Source organism: Manis javanica, chromosome 5, assembly GCF_040802235.1.
Source record: "Manis javanica isolate MJ-LG chromosome 5, MJ_LKY, whole genome shotgun sequence".
Classification (NCBI taxonomy): Eukaryota; Metazoa; Chordata; class Mammalia; order Pholidota; family Manidae; genus Manis; species Manis javanica.
In genome coordinates, this window is record NC_133160.1 from 8156357 (window position 1) to 8179576 (window position 23220).

The 23220-nt window shown below is 42.3% G+C and overlaps 2 long non-coding RNA genes across 2 annotated transcripts in view; one reads left to right on the forward strand and one right to left on the reverse strand.

The window, feature by feature from the left end:
• Positions 1–3985: 3985 nt before the first annotated feature.
• LOC118970236 (uncharacterized) overlaps positions 3986–23220 on the reverse strand; it is a 368798-nt gene continuing 349563 nt past the window's right edge. Inside the window, exons 5-6 of the long non-coding RNA XR_012131924.1 lie at positions 19076–19330; positions 3986–4090 (exon numbers count right to left, since the gene is read on the reverse strand). This is a non-coding gene — a long non-coding RNA (uncharacterized lncRNA). The remainder of the gene's footprint in view (positions 4091–19075; positions 19331–23220) is intronic.
• The window catches only part of LOC118970237 (uncharacterized), a 33328-nt gene continuing 14664 nt past the window's right edge, over positions 4557–23220 (forward strand). The window contains exons 1-2 of the long non-coding RNA XR_012131925.1: positions 4557–4669; positions 19474–19703. This is a non-coding gene — a long non-coding RNA (uncharacterized lncRNA). The remainder of the gene's footprint in view (positions 4670–19473; positions 19704–23220) is intronic.

A 23220-nucleotide genomic window follows, 5' to 3' on the forward strand; every position in this document is an offset into this window, starting at 1 on the left:
CACTGCCCAGTGTATCAATCATTATTTCTACTTGCTTTATAAATAGCTATTCTGTACTTTTCTTTTTCCAGATTGAACTTGTGCTGGCTTCTTACATACCCCTTTAGTGTTTTATCTACTTAATGGAAATAACACGTGTTTGTTTCAAGTAACTATAAATATATGAAGTAGAAAAGAAAGTATTTCTGTGGTTCACCTTTCAGGGATACTGCTTTTTCCCCCCCATCTCCTTCCATAATGTAAATGCAAAGACAAATCTAATATCATTATTATTTTATAACAGAGTAATTCCAAACACATTGTTCTGAAATTAACTCTTTTATCTTCACACTTATTCACCATTTCATGTCTATTCTTCTAGGGAACCTTATTTTGATTTAACAGAGATCAGGTATTCCACTCCCCGGTGGGCCAGACACGAGTAGCCGCTTTTCCTAGCAACGGCAGTGACGACGTTTGCGGATGCCTCACTTCACTGTGCAGTAATGATGAAAGTCTTCAAACATACAGCTTTGTTCCCTCGACAAACCTGTCCACCCATCTATAAAGGAATGTTCCTGCTGCAGACCAGTTGAGTCACAGCCAAAGGGATCCCTTTTCCTAATCGTTATTGCTGGTGCTTCAGACATGAAAACCCAAGAACCGTTCATTTGTTTATTTGCATTTTCATCAGACATTTAGTTTGCTTCTAAGAAGTGCCACGTATTCTAAGCACTGGGTGAAATACACAGCAGAGGTCTCTGCGCTTATGAATGAATGTTTTATTGGGGGAAGCAGGAAAAGCAAATAAAAAGTAGAGAATTTTAACAATGGCAGATGAAGTCATCCACGGGAGATTAAGATGAAGAGTTGTCCTAAAGAAGAGCAGGGTAAAGTCTTCGGGGGGAAACAGACGTGGCCCACTGAAGGACTGGGGCTGGCGCTTCCTGAGCTCAGAGCAAAGTGGCAGGAGATGGGAATGGAGAAGGGGCGAGGCCTGGCTCACGGAGGGCCTCAGAGGGTACGGGAAGCAGTCAGTATTTCATCCCCATGTTGTGGGAAGCCACTGAAAGGATGCAAGCAGAGGACCGACAACATTTAATGCATGGTTTACAAACCATCACTATGTTGCTGGGTTGACACTGCCGGGAGTGCAATGGGAGGCCAGAGAGAGGGCGTTGCTGGGGTCTAGATAAGAGCATCTCCATCGAGAGTAGCTCCACAAACCAGCTCTCAGTCTCAAAAATCAACATCCAGTGGACACAGAGGGTCACTCAGCAGCAACCCCTGACAGATTAAAACTGGCCAAGTAAGAAGAACCAGAGGATCCAGACAAAAGCGACATCAAACAGCCAAGAGCCAAGGCCAGTCTGAAGAGGAGGGGACCCTCCAGGCAACTGAATCATTAAGGGTCAAAGTACCAAAGTGGGATGTTGACTTAACGGAGGTCCCTGACCTTCACAGACCTTTCATCTCCGGGAGGCAAAAACCCTTGAGGTCGGCCCCACCCCTTCAACAGATCTCTCCGGGCTTAAAGAAACAAACCAGGGCTTCACAGTGGTCTCTGGCCTCTTTGAGGCAGGAAATAATATTCATGAATCTGAGATAGCTATGTTTTCTGGCCAGACTGAAGGTCAGTGCTGGGGTCACATCTTCAAAAGTCTGGCCAGGTCATCCCCAACACTGCCTACAACATGGCATCTGTGCTTCACTGGCCCGACCAACTTGGCAGCCACACCGTGAACCTAGCCCATGGAAATGTGAATGAATGTCGCAAGGAGAGCAGACGTTTAAGAATCGCACTCTAAGGGGAAGTCTATGACTTAGCATTCCACTTCTGGACGTCCAGCCTACAGAAATAGTCACACAAATGCACACGATACTTGAGCAACAATGCCCAAGAAACATTTCTGAGTGCATTTTTCCCAATCCTGCATACAACACACTATAAAATTATATAACTGTCCGTGTGTGTAAATATGGGTGTGCGCCTAGGAAGGTTCTAGAAATACACATTTCTAGACAAGTGGAATCGGGGAGGAGGAATTCCATATTTTACTTTACGTTAGGTCTATTTTAGAAGGAATCATGCAAAACTGTCAGGTTTGTAGGTAGAAAATGACTCAAGACTGACAATATCATGGTTATTTCTAAAAAGGTTGAAGTTGTGGAGATGTGGGTTAGGGAGGTTGCTAAATAATGGGCCCTGGAGCCAGGTAGAATGGTCACCAGGGCCAGTTCTGTGTGTCTCTTCGTGCCATCTGTGCGACCTGGGGCAGTCGTATCACATCTCTGTGCCTCAGTGTCCTCATTTGAAAAATGGGGATAATAATCAGAGTGCTGCTCTTTGAATGAAACGACTCACATGTAATTACTTAAAATTGTGCCAAATCAAGCCTTCCATAAATGGTAGCTATTTTTCAAAGCATCCCATTGCCTTTCAAATTTTTTAAAAAACCTTTTTTTAAAAAAGAAAAGGATTTGTCTAGAGTATCCTTGAAAAACTCTTCTAGTTATGAAAGAAGATTGCAGGTGGGTCTTCTTCTGGTGATTGCCTACAGTCCAGGACACGCACCTTGGACCGCCTGCCACTTGTGGTGACAGAGTGATGCCCGGCACCCAGCTTGGGCTCTTAGGGAAGCCCTCCACTTCCTGTGTTCCCTCCATCATTTCTCAGGTGAGTTATTTCCCGATCCTCCCTCGCTATTTAGGTGCAGGGCATCTTTCTGTTCTTTTAATTATCTCTCCAGTGTTTCTGTAAAGTCATTCATGTTTTTTTCCCCTTTTCCTTGTTTGTGTGCTGCTCTAAATATAAGCACAGAAACAAAACAATGCCATTCCACAAACAAAGGAGACCTGGCTGGGTAAGCAGAAGCCTTCTGTAGGTCCTGAGTCAACTGCTATTTCTTGTCTTCATGTTTTATGAAACAGTCCACAGCTCCCACAATAGGAAGGGAGGGAACCCTGATTAAATGGTATGCATTCCTTTAAAACGGAATTGAAAGCGATGCAAAGGTTTGCGCTAAACCGCATTAGGCAAGGATATTCAAGAACAAAGTTGCCTGGGTGGTTTCCAGTCTGAATGCACAGGTTCTGAATCTGCAATGACTCACTCCTCACGGAAGAATTGCTCTCCTGGCTAATTGCTTAATCAGTCAGCCATCTACCCTTTTTTCCCTTAGAAGGAATTACAGGACTATATTTTCAGGGTTGGAAATGGGGTCAGATGGGAAGGTAATTAGAGGCATTTGGAAATAAATGTATAAGTGAAAAGTGAAAATTGATAAGAGGGTTGAAGCACTAAAATTTGGAAGATTTTCTTTGGAATCACTGAAAACAATAACAAAAACATTTACTTTGTTTAGAATAGCTGACACTAACAATAAAAACATTAACTAAGTGCCTACTATGTGCCAAATACTGTCAGAGGTGGAGTTTTACAATGGTAAACAAGATAGCCGAGGCCCCAGCCATATGGTCCTAGGTTCCAGTGGTCAGAGTAGGAATAAAACCAATGAATGAATAATTACCATAATTTCAACTTCTGGAAATCCTACAACAGAAATAATTGGGAGAGAAGGGTGTGGCCCTATAGAGGTTAATCTGAGGTCAGGGAAAATCTCTGCAGGAGGTGACATCTGAGCTGAGACTTGCAGGGTGAGCCAGCACGGGAAGAGCAGGGGGGGAGTCCTCTACGCAGAGGGTGGTGAGTTTGCCAAATCCCTGAGCTGCCAAATGCTTGTGGGGGAGAAACAGGAAGGAGTCCGGGGGCTAATGCAGGCTGTTACATAACTTACTATAAACTTATTGACTCTCAAAACCAGAATGGAATTTGTAAGAAAACCAAGGACAAAAGGGAAAACTTGCTTGCAGCAGATCCCCCAAGGGGAGCCTGGTGAACACGAATAGTACACATTAGAGGCTTGTTTCCAGTTGTGTCTGCGCATCTTTTCCAGCGCGCTAACTTTGGTGCAAAGTGGCGATCGAGACCTACTTTGTCTCTTACCTTTGAGCCTCAGTGGGTCCCTCATCTTTCCAGAGCTGCATCTGTACAACTTCATCAGGTTGCTATGAGCATTACACGGGTCGTCAGGCAGCGTTTAATCAGTACCTGGCAGCAAGAAAGCATGCAAAATGTTGACTTTCATCACTATTATTATCATTATTATTTTGTCAATATCCCCTCTGCCTCTCTATTAATAGTCTCCATTATAAAAGATATTATTTTACATTTCATCTACCAGTGTAGAAGGGGCTATAGTGTAACAAATGGCTTTATGATCCCAACACCCGCTCATTTATCACAGCACAGGCTATATATATATCAAGAGTGGTACTAGGTTTGGGGGAGACAAAATATTTCAAAGAGATGACTGGTCAATTGGGTCATTTGCTGATTTGTCAAAGTCCAAGGACTGAGTCCTGGATCTGTGCCAAATTAATTGTTCTATCTGCATGTTCTGTAACCTCGCGGGGTCTCAGGACTCACATCTGAACAATGGGGGTAAGAACAGCTCTAGGGCACCGCTTTGACGTGTGTTAAATGGCACGGTGCCTGGAGACACGGACTCCGGAACCTGCCGTGTAGTCCCAGCTCCAGATCGCCAATTCTGATCGGCCTCGGTCTTCAAAAAGCAGTCATTTGAAGAGGTGAAAAAAACATAAAGAATTTGAAGATATTCCTTATCAGGTAAGTGTAGTGGGGGTACTAATTCCTGCCTCCATTCTCCCCAGGAAAGATATCACAGAGATTTTGGAGCTGTTTCTGCAGAAACAGATGGGAATTTTCTGGATAGATGGGGGAAGGCACTCCAGATAGCAAAAACAGCCTGTGCAAAAGCGTGGAAGCTTGAAACAAGCTGGCTTAGTGGGGAAACGCTAAGTAACCAGAAGCAGCTGTTTTGTGTGTTTGGAGGACTGGATGATGGGTATTGAGAAGTAAGGCAGAAAAGGGTAGAAGCCCTTCCTGAAGAATGTGGCCTCATTATGCTTACGACCCCCACATTATCCTGCAGTAGCATCCAGTTCATGTCCAAAAAAGACTTTTCATCTTGAGCAAACTTTTTTTTCTTCTCAACCATTGAGGCTGAAACAAAACTGTTGTGTCAAAAGCTGAATATATGGGTGTCCTTGTAGATATCAGATGTTAAATGTCAAAGCTGCACACGAGATATGATTTCCATATCGATCCTGGGAGTCCCAGCTTTGGCCAGAATCCTCATCCCCATCAGTAACATGGTGACATACAAGTGCATTAAGCAATGTTGGATGACTGAAATGCTATTTTGAGAAAATTCCAAGAAAATAAAACTGTGTTTTATTTAGCCAAAGCAGAAGGCACAATAATGTTTTGGGGAAAGTAAACTGGAAGAAATTTATCCTCAGGTATAGAAAGGAGAGTTCATCAGGGTTGCCTCAATTATCCAGCCATGTCAGAAGAAAATAGAGCAAAAGATTTCTTTCCCCTGAATGGGTAGCAAATGATGACTAACACATCCTCACTGTGACATAGGCAGCCATTCAGCTGACATGACCCAGGATCCGTACATGACACCCTGCTTGAATTTAATGATCCAATTTAAGGGCTGACAAACATACTGTTTTTCCAAGGGGATAGGGATGCCCCCACCTTTTCCGCAACCAAAGTAATTATTCCTCCAACTTGAAGCAAAAATTGTGAAAGCACTTTTTGTTTCTCCAATCCTACAGCCGAACCCCCAGGCTAAGATTTTTTTGTGAGGCATTGTTCATGCACAGTGGCATAGAATTTCATTTGCCGGGTTTCAACTATTAAGAGCACAACACAAAATCTAAGCAATTTTAGACACGTGTCAATCTCAAATAAAAAAGGCTTTGTGCTGGCACAGGATGTCAATGCTTGAATTAAAGAGATGGAGAATTTCCCTGAGCGAGAGCTGTACATGCTGACATAATACATTGTTAAGGCTCCGTGTTACGATACAACCAATATGTTTTAATAATTTATTGGTATTTATTTAACACACAATACTGTCATACCAAATCTAAACTGAGAGGTCTAGGTTCTGCATGGATCGTGTACATGGTTTTATCAGTATCATTAGACGCTTCCTTAGAAACAGCTTTTGTGTGTGATAAAATTATGAAAGACTGTTTCTGAAACTTTATTGGAATAGCGTTCTGATATCACCTTCTAGAGACCCTCAGTGGGACATTGCTGGAAGGATTTAATTCACGTTTGTCTTTTTCTATCTTTATCAAACTTTATCTCCTGATGAAATCACTGCTCTAAAAGTTAATCTCATTTGAACAATTAGTCAAAATCTAGCCAGCTGAAGAGAGTGCTATATACAGGCTGATGAGGGAACCCACGGGCTATACACTCTAGGTTGAATTCTTCTGGACTGCCTTAATCATTAATTCATCGGCTTGAGGATTCATTCATCTTTAGTTCACCATTATCTAATGAGGATAATGGAGACCATCAAAATCAAAGGCTAATCATTTTTTAAAGCGAGTATTTGATAGTTATTAATTAATAATAATGTCAACAATAACCTTAGTTTCCAGGTAGTCCCCTTAGAGATTCACATCTTAGTTATACTTGCCATAAGGACAAATTAACTCCCCCAGCATTAAGCTTTGGTTTACAGTTTTCAAATCACAGGAACAAGGAGTAGCTATCTTCATGTAAAAATAATCAGACGTTTTTTAAAGAGCCTCAAATGTCAGAGATGAAGAGAGAGAGTAAATACAGCTGATGAGATGTAGTGTGACATCAGCAATTCTCACAGGGGCTTCCACACCAGAGCCTGTGCTGGAATGGATGCTCATTGGTGTTATGGAGGTGACAGGCCTGACCTGTCAGGTACTAGTAACACCCAGGACAGACCAGAAACGTCACAACCTACTAACCGTTACTACACAAGATATAAAAGCACCTGTCTAAGAAGGGGTGGCTTCAACACTAGCTTAAGCCTGTGCTAAAGTTCTTATTTCCTTAATAAGCCCATCCTCTTTCCTTTCAGTACGCAGAATTGACAAACTTTTTAAAAATCTAAATGGCTTAAGGTTTTATTTTAATCATGACTATTTTGTTTCAGTATGATAGAAACCCAGCTCACACTAGCCTTAGTTTTTTCTTTTTTTTTAATGGGCATGTTACTACCTCATGGACCTGAAAAGTTCAGGGCATAAGCTTCAGGTAGAGCTGGATCCAGGTGCTCAAACGATGACACTGGGTACCTGCATCTCTGTCTCTCAGTTCCTCTGTCCTCTGAATTGGCTCCATTTCCAGGAAGGGTATTTCCTACCCTTATGTTATCCCCAAAAGCATCACATTTACCTACTATCAACTCAAATCCAGTAGAATGAGAATCTCCCTGAGATGAATTACAACCCCCCAAAATTCATAGGTTGAAGTCCTAACCTTCAGTACTTCAGAATGTGACTTTATTTGTATATAGAGTCATTGCAAATGTGAGTAATTAAGATGAGGTCATACTGGAGTATGACCTAGGCAGGGTCACTAACCCAATATGGCAGTTATCTTTATAAAAATGGAAAAATTTAGACAAAGACATGCACATAGGTAGAATACCATGTAAAGTTTGAGTTATGCTGTCACAAGCCAAAAACTACCAGAAGCTATGAGAGAGGCCTGGAATCCATCTTTCCCTAGCACTTTCCAAGAGACAATGGTCCTGCCAACACCTCGATTTTTAATGTCTAGTCTCCAGACTGAGAAAGAACAAATTTCTAGTACTTTCTTACAGTAGCCCTAGGAAACTCATACACTCTCCTCTCCAATGTTTTCAGTGTCCTGAGATTCACTCTGACTGGTTAACTTTGGACCATATCAATTTATGTGTTTGGGCGAATGGTGGGGCAGTCTGACTTAGATGCGCACTTCTGGAACTGGGGATGGATTCAGTCCTACTCTTTGTATGTGCACCGAGAGTGGGCAAAGGGTAGTTTTCCAAAGAAAGATCAAAGTACTCCACCAGAAGAAGGGAAGCAGGCAAAAAAAAAAAAAATGTCCGCTAGATTAGTTTATCAGAGAAGAGAAAAAAGGTTATTTTAACTGACTGCTCTTTGCCTAAATAATCAACATCGTTTGCTCCCGATAAGCACCCACTCATCCATCACTTGTACAGGCATCTTTCCTGTGAAGCCTTTCCTGAGTCCCTCTGATAGAAATGACATTTGCCCCGCATGCCCCCTCCCATAACGTGGCATGCTGCATCAGAAACAATAGTAATTAACCTTTTTACAGTGCTTACGATGTGTTTGCCACAGTTCTGAGCCATTTAACTCATTTACTACTGTTAATAACTTAATGAGGTAAATATTCTGTGATCCCCATTTACAGGTGAGGAAATTGAGGATCAGAGAGGTTAAGTAACTTTCCTGAAGCTAATTTTCTTAGCTAATAGGTGCTAAATGCCAGAACTAAAATTTGAATAGAATCAATTTAGCCCCAGAGTGCATGCTCTTTACCAGCTCATCATACCATATTAAATAGTTCATTTTCCCTATTTCTCCTCCTATCTGTCTCCTTCTATGAGACTAGTGTTCTCCAAACATAGAACATGTATTGCTGGTGGAATTCACAATGACTTTAGGTTTTAAATATTTAATTTTAAAAATCTATTAGCAGTTGTATATTATATATTTGTTTTAATGGGCATCTTTTCTTTATGGCAAGATATACCTATTTTTTTTTAATTTCAGAGGTGCTATATATTTTATCTTCTTAGGTAAATGTATTTAAGTAAAAGCTGATTAAAAATATGGTATGATATCATAGTACACATGGCATATAAATATATATGAAATGTTGAAAGTAGTATAGAAATGATAGAAGTTTGAAACCCATGTACTTAGTCTGTGAGATTTTTGAGGACTAACTATATTGCATCTGCTCTGTTCTTAGTGGTTGTGCCTGACATAGTTTCCAGCACATATCAGACACTCACTAAACACTTGCTGAATTGTTTTGTATTGATTTGGCTACATACACTACAGGGCCGATAGGTCTCAACTGAATTTAGTACACTGAGTTACGTGAAATAAGAAAATATCGATTCTCTCATCATTACTGAAATTCAGTCAAGCACAGTCATGATGGCCAGACGTCTACCAGCTGTTCCTTGGACAAAGTGCAATGAAAGTTGGGGTCTCAGTTCAATGCCAAGTCACCAGACAGCTCTGTTTCTCAGAGGCACTTTATGACTATGATATATGTGTTTTCCAAGGATGAGGAATTTTATAGATATTGGTTATTGTTTGTAATATGCGTCTTTAAATGACTGGTTTCTCTTCTGCTCTCAGAATATCTTCAGGTGAAAATTTCCAATGAACATGACGGAGTTCAGGTACAAAAGCAGAAGATCTTTGCCATGTGAAAAGGTTCGAATTTTAGGCAGACAGTACTTAGAAAGCAAAGGGATTATTCTTAAGCTTCTGTTATAAATGTCTCTTTTACAGCAGTATCCAAACCAACACTGGTAAAGCATAATGGAGAAGTGTGTGAACTTCAAGCAGTTAATTAAATCCCATGTGCCTCCTTTACTTTTCTGTAAAATGTGGATTATAATGGACTGGTTGAAAGGACAAAAAGCAGTTCGTGTATATAAAGCACTTAGTTTACTTTTTACTTAGTTAAAATCGATATTGTTATTATTGCCATTTTTAATACTGTTGATTGAAACTCATGTTTTCTCCAATATATTAGAAGATCAAACCACCAATGATGAGCTCCTTTTTAATGGCAGACACTTTTAGGGACAGCATTTCATTTAATCCTGTTTTAGGTCAGGTAGCCCAAGAAGCAGAGTGCACCCTAGATTAGTTGTGGGAGAAGGGAAGGAAGTCAGATGGGCTAGACAATTCAGGCACAACAGTGGCCTCAGCTAACCTCGGAATGCTCTGAACTGAGATGACCTTTCAGGATTGTCAGGCACTGGGCAGGGGAGGCAAGCTTTTCTACGTTCTCATCAAACAGTTATTGGACTCAGGTTGCTGTGGCCTTGGGAGTTTCTCTCTTCACCAGAGGCCAATTCTGAGGGAGAGCTCAGAGCTGTCAGGTGTCGAAACTCTTTGAAGCTGGTGAGATTGGGCCTTCAATCCTAATTGGGGGTTCTGGGTGGTGCAGCACCTTGTTTGGGGTCCACTACAGTCCACCCCTTGAGTTCCAGTTCACATCTTTATACAAGTTCTGGGAGTAGCAGCTCTAGAGTTCTCGTGGGCCTCTTTGCCTTGGAAAAACTTGTAAGAGGAAGATTAGTGGGATGATCCCCTGCCACTATAGCTGCGTTTAATTGGAATAATTGATTCACATTGTCTCCCATCCAGTCGTAGAGTCCCTTATCTCAGCTAGCATCTCTGCCTGTCTAGGTGGCTTATCTAGTGGCATGACCCAGACTCTCACGTTGAACGGTACAAACCCGAGGCCACCATGACCTTCTCAGCCAGGAGAGTGGCTCCTCTTTTGCAGGTCGGACCCCTGACACCAGCAGTTAAGTGCCCAAGGGGAGCCAACGCTTAGAGTTCAAGAGACTCCTGCTGCATCTTCTGGTAGGAGGGCATCACTGAACCAGACACCACACACGTCATCATTCAGTGTCTTGGCTAAAGACCTGCGGGTGAGAAAGGCAAGCTCATGACTGGAATATCTGTCTATTCCAGTGAAAGTGAAATGTTCCAAAAGGCAGAAAGGCTCTCATATAGCCAACATGCCACAGAATGACTGATTGGCCTCTACAAGAGATGGTGCCATATTGGGGGTCAGGCCTGGCCTCTATTCTTGACAAGCTGGCATTCAGCAGTGGTAACAGGTATATCCGCTTTGGTGCAGGGGAGTCCCACAGGTGGACTGCACGAGCCCCTGTCAGTAGTGGGTAACAGCCAGGAACAGGCTGGCTAACATCAAACAACTGGGGCATTCCGTCTACTTAGTCGTTGACTGTCTCTTCCATAATGGATGCTCTCTGGTGGGTATTGCTCTGCAGTAGGGCTCTTAACCTAGGATAACCCTTCAGAGTTGTCTAAGAAGGGCCAGGTAGTTGCTTTATATTCTACATTGAACAGACATGGGTTTCAAGTTACCCTCAGAAAGGCAGTGTGACCTTGGCTTCTAAGTGGTGTGTTGGTAAATGTTTAACCATTGACAATCTGGGAAAAACAAAAGCTTGATTTATAATGTTTGCCAATTTTCATGACATAGATAAGGGATTGGAAGACTTCAGTCTTCTGGCCCACCACCTGATTTTATAAATACTGTTTTTTTGGCAGACAGACACATCCATTTGTTTATATATTGTCTATGGTTGCTTTTTTGCTACAGTGGCAGAGCTGAGTTATCGTAACAGAGACTCTTACAAAGCCAGAAATGTTTACTAGCTGGCTTTTTAAGAAAAAATTTGCTGAACCCATTAGAAATACTCCTACCGTGTCTTATTTCAAGCTATCAACTGAACTCAGAGTTGAAAAGTGGTGCCCACACTTAGACTTCATAAGCCAATGTGAGCCAGTCTGTAGCATGCGCTATTGGTGAGGTCAGTTCCCAGGTAGGGCTGAGAGCTGAAACTGGAAGCTGATACTGCCCCCAGCAGAAGTCCAGGGGGCATCCACTGAAATCCTTGCAGCCTTCCTATGAGGAAGATACTCTCATTATGCCCATTTTTCCAGATTAGAAAACAGAGACTAAAAGTGTTAAATATACTTTGCCCTAAATTGTAAAGCTTATAAATAGTGAAGCTAAGGTTCAGATGCAGGTCTGCTATCTCCGTAACATTCTACACTTCCCATTCAGTTGGCTAGCTTGATTTTATAATCCAACACCATTCGTTCACTCATTCAACTACTATTTAGTGAATGTCTATTAGTTTACAGCAAGAAGTGAGATATGAAGGGACGGTTCCCTTAGCCAGTGACATTGGATTTCAGGTATGGTTGCTTATCTGAATACCTAAATCTGTCATCTCAAACTTTAGCTCAAGTTCTGGACCACTACAGTTTTTACTGATTTCTCACTTTTCCAATTCAATCCTTATTGTACTAATGGTCAAATACCATATGAAATGGTACTCTCTGGTCTCCTGACTGTTTGAAATTAAGGTCTGTGTTCTAGTCAGTTCCTGGCCCGTTGAGAATGGCGGCATTTAAGGAGCCGAGAAATCACATCTATCTCCACCAAACTCACAACCAGTTAAGAAGTTGACACTAAATCCAGAAACAGGAAGATAGAAGTGTGACAGAATATACTGAAGAATTTGGCTTATACCTTCAACAACAGGAAATTTGTTCAAGTGATAATTACTAAGCAGGTCTTGTTCTAGATCCTGAGAAGATAGGGGTAAAAATGGAGACAAAGTCCCTGCCTTTATGGAGTTTACATACTAATATAATCTGGACTCTCAGCACCTCCTTTATCTGTAGCTTAGAAACCACCTAGAGTAGAAAATAAGTTTTAGAGGAACTCACTCAGCTGTCAGGAAGGAAGGAAGGAAGGAAGGAGGGAGCGAGGGAGGGGCTGCCTCACACCTACTGAGCAACAATACTGAGGAAAGAAAGATGAGCTTCTAGATCTCACTCTGCAAGGCAGACCCAGCTTCTTACCCAGGGACAAAAACTACCTGGAACGAGGGGGAAGAAGAGAGAACATTCACACTGGGGGATGAATGGCGTGGAACAGAGAGGGGCGGCATCTACACCGTGTTTATGAAGTCCCTTAACCTACTTTTCATCGGTTTAGATGTTGGTACAATGGAAGGAATTGAAAAAGATTCTAGAAGCATGATTTTAATATACTGTTTCTTCCAGGGGACAGAAACGCCTCATGATGACAGTAAGAGAGGAAAAAGGTTTTTTTAAGTTCTCTGTCATACGGCCGAAACAATGTCTCATACTTAAATCAAGGGAGGTGCCTAGAACTGGACACAGTAGGTATTCAATGAAGTTTTATGGATTGCCTAATTCTAATATTCCCACTTATATTTTGGTAAATTTCAGGACCAAAGAATTATATAAAGGTCAGGCAAGAATCTCTCTGTTCTGGGTCAATTATAAGAGCCTCAGCGCCACCCCCCACCTTTTTTTTTGATAATTATAGTATCAGTAATATCAATAAATAATTTGAAGTGGATGTTCTATACCTGGCTGGGCAATGCCCACTGTGTACCTTGTTAAGATTCCATGGTTTCTTTCTGGGTAGAAAACACTCTGTTTATAAAATGTCCTATTATCATGCTTCATGATGAATGATCTCTGTTTATTTGTTTCTTTCCTGGCTGTCTTTAGGAGATGATCTAAGGTTAATGGTGGAAATGCTACCAAAACAAATGGTTTCATGTAGTCAAATATTTCATCTGAGCACTCTGTTTCAGGAAACTTGGGAAGAAAACAAATGAATATTTTTGGAGCGTTTGAATTCATTCCTTAACTTTAATGCTACTAAGATTTCCAAGATATGTTTAAAAATACATTTTTCAAGTGACCCACGAAGTCTGCAATGCTTCCACTGACATGTCAATTAGAATATTATACATATTTCCTGCTGAAAAATTATCAAGAAGATGTAGATGATTTCAGATGCCTACAGAAAATTGTCCATTTTCCACATGAAATGGTTCCACAGAATTATAATCTTGCATGAGAGTGATATTCACCAGACCTGATTTAAAACATTTCCTTAAATTGACATCTTGCTCTGAAAGTAAGCAGATGCAGCGTTTGCCACTAATGCTCGTAAATTTGGATGCTTTTGAAAAAAAAAATATGTGGTCATGTGGGTAAAATGTAGAACTTTGGTGTCACAGATTCTGACTTAGGGCAGATTTAGTTAAGAATTGCTCTAGGCTTTCCTGGGAATTTCTCTCACTTGGTCAAAGTCATTATCATTTTTTTTCTCTTGGGCTTTGGAATTCTACTAAGAATCTCATTCATGTCCAGCTAAGCACTATTAACAGTCTAATAAAGGACATTTATCAACTATCTCCTTTCTGCAAGGATTTACATACCCAGAAATATGTGCAGATTCCATAATCATTCTTGGTCTTGCAGTCAATATTATTTTGGAAGTAAACAGAGATTTAAACTTCAACAATGGACTTAAGATGATAACCCAATAAGAGAGAAGGAGCCTAAGGGATTTCTTTAAGATCAAGATTTTTAAATAAAAATTTTAAAAGATAATATATACCAAACCCTGGCAAGGCAAAGAGAGATTTTCCTTCCCAGTTCTTCTGGTGAACTCCACCACACGAAGTCATACATCTGACTCTTGTAAACTTAACTTTATTGTCTTTTTCTAGACTTTGAATCACAATACCTTTAGAGGTGGGGTCCAAAACTGACTGAATGGGGGGAAAAAAGACACTTTCCAATAGCAATTCCACTGGGAAGGTTTTCGATGAAAGGTGCTTCCTGGCTAAAAGAGAAAACTGTCTTTTTCCTTGATTTCACCCATCTGCTCATTGATTTAGAGTTTAAAATGATCCATTAGAATTTATCATACACCCATGGCAGGATTTCTGTATCTGGTGGGAAACTTGAGATAATCCATCTGTCAGTGATTCAGAAATGTCTCCTCTTCTCCTGCCTCCCCACCTTGACTTACAGAAAAGGGATTTCAGGCCTTTCAGTAAAGTTGAGAAAAGTTTGTACCCTTTTTCCACCCCATCTAAGGGGAAGCCTCTTATGGGAGTGGTGTAATGAGGAGAAGTACTGGCATGCAGAGGTCACACTTGGGCCTCAGCAGGAATGTCCTGCTTCTTGTGGACACATCTTCCAAGGAAAGGCCAACCTGGGCTGGGCCCAGGCCAGACCATCTCTTCACTTGAGTCTTGGACTCTCCCAGATGGGCAAGGTGCATGTCGGAACTGGGACCTGACCCTGAAAATCTCATTTCAAAGCCCAGGAGCCTCTCCACATATTATTTAACTGGGGAAGATTTGGCAGAAAGAAAAAGCCGTCCAGCTGCCCTCCGCTCCTTATCGATCTGGCCGCTTTGTCCGGCATGCTTGTATTTTTTATCGCTAATTTCCATTGGCTGAGATCAGTCAGCTTTCTGTGGAAATGAGGGAAAGAGACTAATAGAGACATTCCAGCAAAGCATCTCTCCTGGGATCAGACACCTAGATGTGTGGTTGGAGATGCTTAGCCTCTGAGATCCAGAAGTGGGAAATAAATAAAACAAAGAGCATTCATGGGGACATCCAAAGACCATTCTAGAAGAGGAGTTGGCAAATGATGAACTAAGGGCCAAATACAGCCTGCCACCTGTTTTTAAAAATGAAGTTTGACTGGAACACAGCCCCACCCATTCATTACATATTGTCTGTGGCTGCTCTGTCACTAGTGATGCTGGGGCTGAGTAGTTGGGACAGTATCAAAATATTTACTATCTGGCAGAAACATTTCCTTGGCAGAAAGTTTCCTGACTCCTGTTTCAGATTCACAGTGTTCTTCAAACTTTAATGTACAAAAGAATTACTCAAGGATCTTGTTATGAGCTCTGGGGATGGCGGCCAGGAGAATAGAGTTATAAATAAATTCACATGATGCCCCCCACCCTCCAGAACCTTGGTATGACCTGAGAGAGTCCAAAAGAACTTTCTGTAATGATGGACATGTTCTCCAACGGCACTGTTCAGATATGGCGGCCACCAGCTGTTTGCACCTACCGAACATTTGGAAAGTGACTGTGCAACTGAGTTGAATAGTTAATTTATTTAATTTCAATTATTTTAAATATAAATCGTCACATGTGGCTAGTAGCTACCTTATTGGACAGCACAGTTCTAGAGGATAAATCCTAGATTTGCTTACTTGCTTCTAAGAAAAAGCTAAACCATGCATGGCTGGCTGAGGTTTTGCTCCTGTTTTTTTTTTTTTAAAAAGAAGATAGGGATTAGCATTACAGACAAGTTTAGAGGATATTAAGTCTTAGCTTGCTTACAGAGGAGGGGGCTCAGAGACACTGCAATCTGGCCTGAGTATAATAAACCCCTTTGTTACACTTAAATACCATCACGCTATCCTATATACAGCAAAGCATCAGGATGTTATAGTAACAATGCGGCAGTGCGAAAACCCCAGACAACTCTAAAAAGGCGCTAATTATTATTATTAGTGTTTTGTGCTAACAATAAATGTCAAATGGAACCCGGAAAACAAATAACCACCTGTCACCAAGTGAATGAAAGGCAATTTTAGTAAAGTGAATTAAAACCCCAAACATCCCCAAGCCCAACTGGTGAGCAATGCCGAGGCAGCTTAGCGGCCACCATGGCGATGCCTTTGGGGAGCTGCAGGGATAGGATGTCCTTGGGAAAGGCACTGAGGGCTGTGCCGGCTCATTGTCACCCAGGACGCCTGGAGAGGGGGGGTGGACAGAGCTGAAATGAGGGGCAAGCGCATCTTCAGGAGCTGGCCCTCCGTGACAGCAAATGGAAATCGGAGGCCATTAAGGATGGAGAATCTTTACTTATTGGCTGGGCTGCAGCCCGTTTGAGTGTTATCAGTGAAAAATTAAAGTTGGACAGCAGAGTGCGGATTTGTTTTCCTGACATATTTCCCTTAGATTTTTCAAAGTGCATTCTGGGTGTCTCCCAAAGACTATTTTTTAAAAAATAAATCGCACATTTTATTTTTTCAAACTTCATTTATCTTTGATATCTGATTGACATATTCAGGACAGTCTAATCCTTCCTGCTGAAGTGAGCTATGACAGTAGCAGCTGCAGCAGTCAACATCCCAGCACCCTCCCCACCAACAGAGGCTGTGTCTCCCCATATGCCGGGAAGGAACACCTGCTGGGTTCTTTCTGGATGGCTGTGCAGTGGATGGAATTCACCTCTCGGGTCTCCAGACAGATGAGGTTTAGAGGTCGGATCAGCTCTCTCTAATGACGGCAGCATCCGCAAAGAAACCGGGTGCCTCATGGAAGCAACGAGGGTCTTGTCTCTCTAATTTTCTTATTTTGTTACAACCGCCAGGGAAGAAAGGGCATGTGAGGTTGAAGATACTTAACCTTGTTATCATAGCAGTTCAGCTGACTCTACCTGGTCCGGGACAGACTTCTCTGCTCCCTCCCTTTCCTTCTCTCCTGACTGTTTTGTTTTTTTTTTCTTCAATGCTTGATTCGATAATATAGTCACGTGGTTGTTCTAAACTCAAAATGATAAGTTTTTCAGAGCAAAGAGCCTTCCTCCACCTTACATCTTAGCTATCCTACAACTCTCCTCTCATGTCTCTTACTCATCAGATATTTTTTGCCTTCACAAATAAATACACAGACATCTAAGCACACGCATCTGCACACACACACACACACACACACACATTCTTATTTCTCTGTTTCTCAATAAATGGTAGCATACACATCATTTTTCACCTTGCCCTTTTTTTTTTTTAAATCTCAAGTCCTTTATCTTGGAGATCATTCTACATCAGTTCATAAAGAACTGTGTCTTTTAAAAAACAAATGCCATACACGCCAATAGATGGCTATAGCATAAATTATTCATTAAGTTTTCTGAATCTAGAGGCATTTAGGGAATTTTCAAACTTTCGTTCTTACCACCGACCCTGCAGTAAATAACCTTGAATGCATGTCATTCCACACACGTGGGAGACTGTCTGTAGAGTAAACACCTACCAGTGGACCAGCTGGGGCAAAGGGTAAGTGCATTTGTAATTTTGATAAATATTGCCAAATTGTCCTACATAGAGGCTGCAGAATTTACACTGCCTTCATTCCTAAACAAGAGGCCCACCTCTCATACCCTCCTCATAGAGGGTATTATCAAACTTTGTGAGTTTTGCAAATTGGAAAAGGAAAAATAGTCTCCCAGTAAAATTTGAATTCACATTCCTATTGAGTCAGGTATTCAGTATCTTGTATTTACTTATAAAACATATTTATTCTTTGTAAACTGTCTATGCTTAGCCATGCCTCTATTTCTATTTGTCTGTCCAATGGGAAGATTTTACATATTGGGAGAAATTGCTCATAGTCTGTTTAATGAGTAACTCAGATACTGTTCTCAGTGGTAAATGACGTGGGTTATTCTTTAGGATGTAGGGAAAAGAATTATTTGATACTTATTCTTTTGTTGATTAAAAACACACCAACTGAGCACCTGCTGTGCACCAGCCACTGGGCTGGGTGCTCTGCTGCCAGTTGTAATGGGGAGACTAGCACTTAGGGGCAAGGTGAGCCCTTTGGGGTGAGCCCAATGGCTAAGGACTCTGCTGGGCACACTGAGAAGGGCCACTGCCCACTGTGGGGGTGGGCACGTGTCACAGAAGGTTCCTGATGGATGAAATCTAGGACCTGAAACCAGAAGGACAGGTAGGAGGTGGTCAGGCAGGAAGTAAGGGTGGGAGCAGGAAGAATGAGGGTACTTTAGGCCAAGAAATGGCTTGTGTGAAAGAAAAAAAATGCGTGTTTGTGTCAAGGAACAGTAAGAATTCAGTAGGAGGGATGCAGAGATGAAGGGTGCGAGGGAGCAGCGTTAGCCTTCATGGGGAGAAAATGCCAGTTCTTGGAGGGTCCAGACCAATATGTATTCACACTGGTGCTGCCCAAGAGCTGGCACACGAGACGGCCAAGTCCATTCCGTAGTGGAGGTTGATTTCAACGGCGGGCAGTGCAGAGGCATAGAGATAATCAACGAATGAACAGGTAAACAGGAATAATCCCTATTGTTAGTGTTACAATAGACATATACGGGGTTGTTTTAGGATATAATAGGAGAGTCTCCCTGGAGTGGGGTGTTCCGCGGGGGCCTCCTGAGGCGATGCTCAAGCTAGGACAGACCGGACGAGGAGAGCTGAGGCCGCCAGCAGAGCTGAGCTCATTTCCACCTCTGCACGGTTGTCCCCTTGCTCCGGGATGCATCCACGACCCCCCAGGGGATAGTTCTGAACCCTGTATGTCCTGTTTTTTCCTATAAGTAGGTATATCCCGACAAGGAAGTTTCATTCGTAAACTAGGCACAGTAGATGAACAACAATAACGAGTAACAAAATAGAACAACTATAACGACACTGTAACAGCAGTTGTGTGAGTGTGCCCTCTCCCCCAAAGGCCTTACTGTCCTGCACTCACCCTTCTTGTGAAGATGTGATATGATAAAGCTCCATGCGGTGAGATGAAGTCAGGCGGATGATGCAGCATTGCGACATAGTTAGGCCGTCATTGGCCTTCTCAGGATTGGCCAGAAAGGGGTCAGCGCTTCAGGACTGTGGGTAGCCGGACCTGGGGACGGCGGAGCCGTGGATCCAGGAGGGCTGCGCTGCTCATGGCGCCCAGGACATGCCGGGGCCCGGCACCCACCTGGGGGACGCTCACTGGCATGGTTTTCTGTAAACAAGAAGGCATGAGGTTCACTTATGCTCAGAGAGCTCATTAGACACAAGAAAGCCCTGTCTCAAGTCTGTGAAAAACAACTTTAAGAGATTCGTGCAGATTCCTGGAGAGATCACCTCCTCTGTTTTCTTTTTCAGCTCAGGGCTGTACTCAGAGCAGCAAATGAGGAAGAGCAGCAGAAATGAAAAGAAGCCATGAAGTCCGGCTCAGCACCGCAGCTGACTCCTGCAGGCATGGCCCTGGGCCCAGGTCCAGCCTCCTCGACTCGAGGGCCCCCCACCGACTCCCGAGGACAGCGCGCACCTCAACGGGGCCACCTGCCGCCAGGTACCTGCCAGTGGGCTCCTCATTCCTTTGAGGACTGAAGGTAGGTTATTTATTCCAATGCGCCTGATATGTGAAAAAGGGAACGAAATATTCGAAACACAGAAAAGAATAAAAATGGAATATGTTGAGGAAGTCTTCTCAGAGTACAAACCTTATTTTATTGCTGTCGGTACCACATGAGTGGAGAACCAGAATCACTCAAACATGAGAAAGAAAAACACAAGAAATTAAAACTTCAGGATTTAAGACAGTGGGACAAATTGTAGGTTAAATATCCAGAAGCAAGTAATAGTAACAATAACAACAATTTTTTACTATGTACTAGGCATTCATGCTAAACGCATTCGCCTCTTATTTTATTTGATCCTAGTAACACTGGTTGTTGACGGTGTGTTAGCACTTCCATTCTGCAGATGAGCAAGTTGTGGCACTGGGAGTTTTGGCAAAGGATAAGGCCCCACAGGCGGTAAGCTGCTGAGCTAGTCAGACAGCCCCTCTCCTAACCATTGCTATGATGTCCTTCTACAGGGGTGCCCACTGCCCCTGAGAGTTAGAAACATTATTTCCACTAGTCTGTGGGTCCACAAACTTTCTCTGGAGAGTTACCAGATTGTAAATATTTTCTCCTTTGTGGGTCCCGCAGTCTCTGTCCCAGCTTCTCAGCTCTTGCTGTTTCAGGGCAAAGGCAGCCATACACAATTGTAAACAAAATGAGAATGGCTGTGTTTCAATAAAACTTTATTTAAAGACCCTGACATTTAAGTATCAGGTAATTTCATCTAGCGCAATATATTATTACTCTTATTTTTTAACAGTCATTTAAAAATATAAACATTATTTTTTGCTCATGGGCCAAACAGAAGCAGACTGTGGGCCAGACTGGCTCAGAGGCCATGGTTGGCTGACCTCTGCCCTGGTCTGAAGGCACCACAAACCAAAGAAGCTGCTTCAACACAGAAGTTGCTGACCCGCTCCTGAAGGGAGAAGGTGGCTGGTGGGGGGGAATGGGAAGAAGAGACAGGAAGGGGGGGGGAGAAAGACCAATACAAGCAGACTGTATTAACCTTTATCTTTGTCTTTAGATGGCTCCATACAACTTAGCAATTAGCTAAGATGACAATTTAGCAATATGTATAAAACTATTTCTCATAATGTGCCTTACTTTTCTTATGAGATACACTTTCAGAAATGTATCCAAGCAAAAAGCAAAAAATATGCAAAGTATATGTGCAGGAATGTTCTTATACTATTATTTATAGTAAGAAGAAATCCACAACTCTAAACATCCGGGGAATAGGCTGATTAAATAATGCTGCAAGTGGAAAATAATGCATCCATTAAAAATGATTACGTGAATGCCTACTTACTGACACATAAAAGATACTGATGATATATGAAGGGAAAACTGGAGGTCACAAAATGTTAGGTTTCATGCGAGTCCACTTTTGCAATACACAGTAACGTGTATATTATACATGCAAGGGAAGAGTGGAGGGTCACATAACAATATATTTATATTGATTGTTCCCAGATGAAAAGATTATGAAGTTTTATACATTTTTCTATATTTGTTAAAATTTATATTATTAGAAGATGTTGCTTTTATCAGCACAAAAATATAGGTTATAAAAACAGAATAAACAAAGGTCATTTGGGAGGATCTCTGCATTATGCCATGTGTGAAAGATTTCATCTAAAAATACCTTGCAAATACAACTCCCTTCAGATTCTTAGTGTCCGGGTGCTTCCTGCCATCTTCTCCTGAGCTACATGTTGAGTCTGTGTTTTCTTCTTCTTGGATGGTTAAATTCATAACCTCCCTCCCCTCATGCTTTGCTAACCTGCCATCTGTCTTCTTTCTGACCTGTTGGGGACTCACAGAAACATTAGCTCTCTCAAAAGCATGGCACTTGGGAACAAAGTGGGGGGAGACACGGAATTTTTATTGCTTCTCTTCTGTTTTCCTTTCTCCAGGTCCTCCTTTTTCTCTCTGCCTTTGCACAAGTGGGGCCAGTGCACGTACATGCTCCCACACTCTGTCAGTCCCCAGAGCCGTGCTCTCCCTGTGACAGTGACAGCAGCCATCCTGGTTGTGATTTATCTTCACAAGTTGCCAAATCACTCTTGGTAGCATGTCTGTGCTTGGTGAATAATGAGAAAGACCTACCATCCATCTAAGGACAAAACAATGTGAGCAGTTACATTTAAATTTAGCTATTTCCCCCCCTCAGCTTATTTCTTCTTTTCTGATCGAAAAGAGCCCATTTACAGGCCGTTGTGGTAAATACCCAAATAATTGTGTCACAAAGACAGAGGATCATTTTTCACTGGAGTCAACGATCGCTGTGGATGAGCTGCCATCCTGAAGTTGCAAACTCTGCTCAAACTCTGGTCTCTTAATAGCAATTTCTCTGGACCTTCAGAAGGGACTCATTTCAATGCCTGACTATTAACTACTGAAGGGCAGGTTATTGCACCAGTAATGCCCTTTCTAAAATGCAAGACACAACTTCTACATAAGGCAACTTTGGGGATCTGGATATGTCTCCCTGATAAACAATGAAGGGAGGATGAAACACATAAATACAATCTCCACCCGATGTGGCAGCAGGGAGGTGTGGGGAAAGGAAGCTCTGGGGACAAGCAGACCTGAGTTTGAATCCTTGTTTAGCCACTTGCTAGCTAACTGTTTGAGCAAGTTATGCATTTTCTGCACCTGCTCCTTCACCCAGGAAATGGATCATTCACAACTATTTGCAGGATTGTTATAAAGATGTGGCAGATTGTATTTTCCAAGGATAATGGTAAAAATATCTCCTCTTCTATGATTTCTAGAACATATCTAGAGGCTAGAATGTAGAGGCTAATTTCCCTTCCCTTGAACCTGAGCAGACTTGTGACTTCCATGTAACCAAAAGAATGTGGTGGGAGTGATTCTGTGCGCCTTTTGAGTAAAGAACATAAAAGATGGCACAGCTTCTGCCTGGTCAGGTGAGGCATCACACCTGAACCCTAAGTCACAAGTCCAAATCCCTGAGGCTGCCACACCAGGAGGGAGCCCAACCATCCCTGCAGAGAAGCCCCATGGGAGGGTTACTGTCAGCAGACCCAGACAGGTCCCAGCCAAAAACCAGTACCAAACATCAGCCATGTGAGAAAAGACACTCCAGATAATTCCAGCTCCCCACCAAGTCACCCCTAGTGTTTCCGCCTTCTCAGCTGAACCCCCAGACATTGTAGGACAGAGACTGGTCATCCCTGTGCCCTCACCCACACTATCTAGAAGCATATGAAAAGGATTTATGCCACTAAATTTTGGGGTGATTTCTTACATAGCAGTAACAGGAAAAGCATTCGTGGAAAACAACATCTTTTAAGACAGGTGGCATGTAGTAGGACCTTTAATAAGTGGCAATTCTAATTATTTACATGATTTTCTTCTCTGAATTAGACTTCAAGGATGACAGGGATAGTGAAATATCAATGGGAGGTGGAAGGGAATGAATCTGTTCAGCTTTCAGTCACTCATCCATGCATGTGAGTGGTATTTACTAGAT